A 6,692-nucleotide genomic window follows, 5' to 3' on the forward strand; every position below is an offset into this window, starting at 1 on the left:
AACAACAACAAGATTAATGAAATGATATAACTGTAAGAAGGCATGAAGGAAAGAGAAGAGAAAGCCCTGGTAGTAATTGAACTGATCAACAATAAATTTAGAGTCCTTTAAAATCAGATTATTTTAATAAAGGGAGGAAAAAAGTAACAAGTACTCTGTATTGTACTTGTTGCATCTGAACATTCAATACACTGTCTGGAGTCCCTGGTATGCTGTTGGGTGCGAGTGACTCCATGAACAGCAGACTGGAACTTAGCTTTATCTGACATCATCCTTGTAATCTCTGCCAAACTTGAGACCATTGCTGCAGTCACTGTGTAAATCTATCTTGCTAAAAGTCTTCTCCTTCTCTTACTATTCCAACTACATTGTCTTTTTTTATCCTCTACTTTTCTAAGCACAATGTATTTTTCCAGGGACTGGATCCTGACAACATGTTAAAGAATGTGACAAAAAGTTTCACTCTCTTACACTGACCCTGCACTTGGAGTTCAAAATTTATTTGTAGATTAAAGTGCACTGCAATTTTACACTATAAGTTGCTATACATAATTTACAAATGTTTTCTTTTCTTTCCCTAAAATTATATCTAGAATATACCTCTGTATCTCAGTGAAATTAGAATCAGAGTACAACAGGACACTTGAAGAATTGGTTTCAGCCCACGATTTTTTATTTAATAGGTTCTAACTGGAAAACTAGGATCCTCTCATCATTGTTTTATTCGTGCTTCAGTTATTATTTTTAGAAAAATGGGTTTTTGTGTTTTGTTGCCTTCATAAATATCATAATTTAAATATTAGAGTGGTTATTTAATTTGAAATCCATGCCACTTTTAGTCTAATAAATTTTATTCAGATTTCTAATTGTTTGGCTATGATTAAGAAGCTTATATAGTTTTATCCCCTGTTGGCTTGGCTATATAAATGGTCATAATTACATTATATATTAATATGAATGCAGAAGCATCATATGTCAATTCTACCTATGTTGTGTTGTTGTTGTTGTTGTTATGTGCCACCGTGACCCATAGTGACTCTATGGACAACAACTGTGAAATCTGTCCTATCCTGAACCAGTCTCACAGACACCGACACAACTACACCCACTTATCCCAGTTACTGCGTCAATCCATCTAATCTGGGGTCTTCCTCTTCTGAGCTGTCCCTCCACCCTTCCGAGCATGATGTCATTCTCAAAGAACTGGTTCCTCTTGGCCATGTGTCCAAAGTATGTGCAATGCAGCTTCAAAATTCTTGCCTCCAAGGAGAAACTTGGTTTCACTCCCTCTAAGATAGACCTATTTGTTCTCTTAGCAGTCCTTAATATGTTCAATATTCTTCTCTAGCACCACAACACAAAGGCATTAGTTCTTCTGTCATTCTTAGCCATTGTCCAGCTCTCTAATGTATAGCAAGTAATTATGAGGACTATGGCGTGGATCAGGTACACCTTAGTCTCTCAGTGTTGCTGCTCAGCACTCTTGGAGAGATCCCTGACAGCAGATTTTCCCAGTGCAATTCTTCTTTTGACTTCCTGACTGCTGGTGCAGAGTGTTGATTGTGGAGCCAAGTAAACTGAAATTGTTAACAGTGTCAATCTCTCTTTTTCATCTATCAGTTGATCCAGTGCTGAGAATCTGTCTTCGTGAGTTGAGCTTCAATCCATATTGAATATTACACTTGACTTTCTTCAGGTCCTCCTCAGTTTTAGCAAGCAAGGTTGTGTCATTTGCATATCACAGATTGTTGATGAGTCTTCCTCCAATTGTGATGCCACATTCCTCTTCATAAAGCCCAGCTTTCTGAATAATCTGTTCTGCATATGGATTGAAAAGGAATGAAGACTGGACACATCCCTGAAGCACTCCTTTCCAGATTTTAAACCATGCAGTGTTTCCTTGCCCTTTTCTGTCCACTGCTTCCTAGTCTGAGTATAGGTTTCACATTAGCACAATCATGTGTTTTGGGATTCCCAGCTGCCTCAAGGTTAGTCACAATTTTTTGTGATCCACACCATCTTTGCATAGAGAATGAAATATAGATAGATATTCTCCTGGCACTCTTTGATTTCAATCAAGATTCATTTGACATAGGCAATAATGTCTCTAGTACCACAGGCTCAAGGGAATAGTCCTTTCATCTGTCCAAATCTGTTAAACTTGCCTGTCTCTGTATATATTTTCATGTAGATTATAGTTTATTATTATTGGTATTGTATATATAATTGTGCTTATTAATTGTTGACCGTATTCCTTGTGTACCTCAAGGTGTCTTTCCTTTCTTTAGTAGTACTGTCGTGATCATTCTGTTATTGTATATTGCCTTCCTGTTGCTCATTTTTTTAGTAAATTTTTTTAGTTTTAAAGCCAGTTAAATTCAGCAGTGGTGGGTTGGAATTTTTTAATTAATATTTTTATCATTCATATACATTGTGTTTCATGCATATACACTGTTTTATATAGTCTTTCACTGACATTGTATGATTTAAAATGTTCATATCAATACATCTCAGCTTGCCAACACTTACTTAGTTTGTCAGTATTTAAAGCATTCCATTTCTTCCTTAGCAATGTCCAGTTTTCCTATATTCTCACACTCCATAATACAATCCCTAGTGCCTGCTTGCAACTCTTACTACTAATTTCTGTTTCCCAATAAGAGGGCTCAGCCTCCAGTGCCATATCTGGTACTCTAATCTAACTGTGTTCTATTGTTTATAGGGTTTTTGAAGGCCTATTATTTCTGAAATGGATGGCCAATCCTTTTTCCTAGCCTGTCTAAATTTGTATGTTCAGCTTTAGAATAATATCTGACAGACAAGCATCTTAGACAAAAGAGCAGATGAAAGATCCTTCCCCATTACACAGATAACAGATTTGATGTTGGTCTCCCTGCCTGGATACATGTGTTGTCCCTATCCCCCCACTTCACCGACGGCGTCTCCATCCATTCCTTCCCCTTGACCCACCAGCACTTCCCTCCCCCTCCATCGTCAACTAATCCCTGATAAGATAGTTCAGGCCTCTGTCCATTTCTGTTCACTCATTATGTCTCTTTTTCTGCAGTGATGTTGGTGCTCTGAGTAGGTCAATGCAGGCTGGCCCAGACTGCAGGTGGGCTGGTCCAGGTGGGCTGCTCCCAGAGGGTTTGTCCTAGTGGGTGGCTGGGTCCATTTGGAAGGGCAGCTATGTTTTGTTCATTTATATTGCGAGGGTTCTTTCCCATTATGCTCATCTTACTGATAATTATTTTTGTGGAAAGTGTAAGCCTCTACTTCATGCCTCATGCCCTACTATTGTCTTTTCAGACAATTTCTGATTTGACCATCCCTGATAAACCAGTACTCTTATGGGACAAGTATGTCTTTTTTGCTGGAGGAGCCTCTGTTCATCTTGAAAACTTTGATCATTTGCATCCACAGCAAGTCCAATCCAAAGCAAGCCATTAGGTGGCTGTAATCTACCATAGCTCAGAGCACGGATCCTCTTCTTTTCACCTGCTGGGGTTCTGGTCAACCCATCCTCAGCCATCAGTGACTAGGTTCAAATGGACATCCAATGCAAGCTCAGGACCTCTGTGCCTTCCAAGCCTATTGGTCCCTTCACTCAGTTCTACCCCTCCCCTGGGGCCAAGTAAACAAACCAGGGATCCTCACAACTCTTTGCTCCTCAAGCCAACCAAGCTTCCCTGCTCATCCGCACATTTGTGCATGCTATATGGGCAGTTCTGAAGAAACTCAGCCTGTTTCTCCATTGTTGTATTCCTCTCACTTTCAGCCCTGTGGATCTAGGTGATTGCTATGAATGAGCATACTCTTTCCTTAAGTCTTGGAAGTGAGCTTTGCTGGGCACCAACTTTATCCTGCCTCAGAAGCCAGACAGCTTGTTCCTGTTCTCTTTAAAAATTAATCTCTTTCTTTCCTTTTTTTCTTTTTCCTTCTTTCTTTCCTGCTTGTCCTTCTTTCAAACTTGAATCTCTTCAGTCAGAAGTCTAATTTGGGTCCATAAATCCATTCAAATGCGAATCTCCTTAGAGAACTGGGTAGGACTCATTCTTTCTGTTCCAGGAAGCCTCAACATCATCCATTACTAGATTCTACTTTTACCAAGCTTATCTCCAAGGCAGATCTATCCTTTTAGTACTTCAAATAATAACTGGCCAAAGGCAGGATTCCATGCCTTGTAGATCAATGCTCATCAGTTACACAAAATACAATGTATAATTGTATAGGAATGATTGTATGAAATAAAGTAAGTGAAAGCTTATATAAAGTAAAATGTGCATGAATGAAATTCAAGGTACTCAAACTATCACATAAAAATAAAATAAATAGGTAGGGAGATGCAAAAAAGGGAAAGGACATGGACAGGTGGCAGTTAATTGTATAAACTACAGTGTGTATGATGGATTGTGTGGGGCACAATATGCACAGATAAAGCACAGTGTATGAAGGTGGTATACGCAAATGACTTTTTAAAAAATGAAGAGGGATGGGGGAAATGCACAACATAAGTAAACCCTAGTGATTAGATTTCTGAAAGGCTTCAGACCTTTTTCATAGGGTCGCTATGAGTTGTGCACGACAGCAATCAGCAACATGTAGATTTAGAAAGTATGTAATCCCTTCACTCCTTTTAATGTATGTCCACTCCCTAGTGAGTTAAAAGTGGTACTTTCAACCTAAAAGGATAACCCACCACATCATTCTCAAAAGAAAAATGAGGAATTACTTCTATGTGGTTTATAGCCTCTGAGAACTTGCTGGAGTGTTAGCTATGAGCCAGTTCAGACTTGACAGCAATGAGTTTGAGCATTTTTACATGTTGTGAGGAGAAACCGGTCCTTAGAGAGGGACATCATGCTTGGGAGGGTGGAGGGACAGCGCAGGAGAGGAAGGCCCTCTATGAGGTGGATTGATTCAGTGACTGGGATAATTGGGATGGGAGTATCAGAGACAGTGCGACTGGCACAGGACAGAGCGGAGTTTAGGGCTGTTGTACATAGGGTCGCTATGAGTCGCAGGCGACTCGACGGCACATAACAACAACATTAATTTTTTTACTTCCTTCTTACATAATTTCCATCCCTATAACCATCTTGGCACCAGCAGCCAGGAAATTAAAAGGCGCATTGCAATGGGAAAGTCTGCTGTTAGGGACCTCTCCAAAGTGCTGAAGAGCAATGGTGTCTCTTTGAAGACTAAGGTGCGTCTGATACAGGCCATGGTCTTCGCAATCACCTGTTATGCATCAGAGAGTTGGACAATGACCAAGGAGGATAGAAGAAGAATTGATGCCTTTGAGCTGTGATGCTGGAGAAGAATATTGAGAATACCATGGATGGCTAGGAAAACAAACAGATTTGTCCTGGAAAGGGTTAAACCAGGTGGCTCCTTGGAGGCAAGGATTCTGAGGCTCCGTCTAACTTACTTTGGACATGTTGTGAGGAGAGACCGGTCCTTAGAGAGGGACATCAAGCTTGGGAGGGTGGAGGGACGGTGCAGGAGAGGAAGGCCCTCTATGAGGTGGATTGATTCAGTGACTGGGATAATTGGGATGGGAGTGTCAGAGACGGTGCGATTGGCACAGGACAGAGCGGAGTTTAGGGCTGTTGTACATAGGGTCGCTATGAGTCGCAGGCGACTCGACGGCACATAACAACAATAACAACAACAAAATAACCATATAAAAATATTCTTTTTCTGTGTAAACCTTTGTTTAAATTTGTATAAAAGGTCTCTCTAATTTTTAATGCCATTATGTAAAGAGCAGAAAAATGATACATGAGGGCACAGGGCAATGAGCATTTCTCCGAAAATGCTGAGGGAGCCAAAATAGGACAGGGGCCCAGCCTGTGGTACCTCTACAGCCACACACCATCGGTGAGAGCTTTGTTTACTCATTTCTGACTCACAGACTCACAATTGGGGTACCAAGAATGGAGTTTATTAGGGAACTAAGTTGAAGAGTGGGAGAGGTAAAGAATACCACTCAATGCAAATCCAAGTTTTAGCCCAAGTTAAAGGCACCGTTTCTCAGTTAATTCAGGCTCTGGTTTCAGATCAACTGTCAAATCCAAATCCAAAGTATAGCTCAGAACACCTGGCAAAAGAGCAAACACTCTTAAATGGCCTTTATCTCAAGATTCCTCTGCTTACAGCTTTCCATAGTTGCTCCATAAAAGTGCCACTGTCTCTCCACCACCAGTGTCTTGCTCTCACCAGGGTCTTGCTCCAGTCTCCCTCAAGTTTTGCCACCCTAAGTCTTGTTGCTCAATGTGGGAAGCACTCTTTCTAACACCACAGCCATAAATTTACACCAACTTATAGCTGACTTTCAAGCAAGTTTTCAGAGGCTGTAAGTTGCACAGGAGGATATTGTGACTCTTTCTCCCTTGGAACAGATGCACAGCAAACCATCTGCACACACCCCCAAAGGATGCACGTGAAACCCATCTACTTTTGGGTTGGCAGTGTAACTTCTTATTACTAGGTCACTATGCAGCACCAAAGAAGAAGGATGAATTAATAAACATCATATAACATGTATGAAACTTAAATATGTTATGATAAATTAATCATAAAAGAGTAAATATTACCTGTATCATTCTTATTAGGTGAATGTCCGTGCACTTATAGCATTGAGAAGAAACTAAAAACTTTTTTTAACTGCAAAATGACCCACTGAATCA

The sequence above is a fragment of the Elephantulus edwardii genome, unplaced genomic scaffold (assembly GCF_000299155.1).
Source record: "Elephantulus edwardii isolate Elephantulus edwardi_28Jun2011 unplaced genomic scaffold, EleEdw1.0 scaffold00029, whole genome shotgun sequence".
Lineage (NCBI taxonomy): Eukaryota > Metazoa > Chordata > Mammalia > Macroscelidea > Macroscelididae > Elephantulus > Elephantulus edwardii.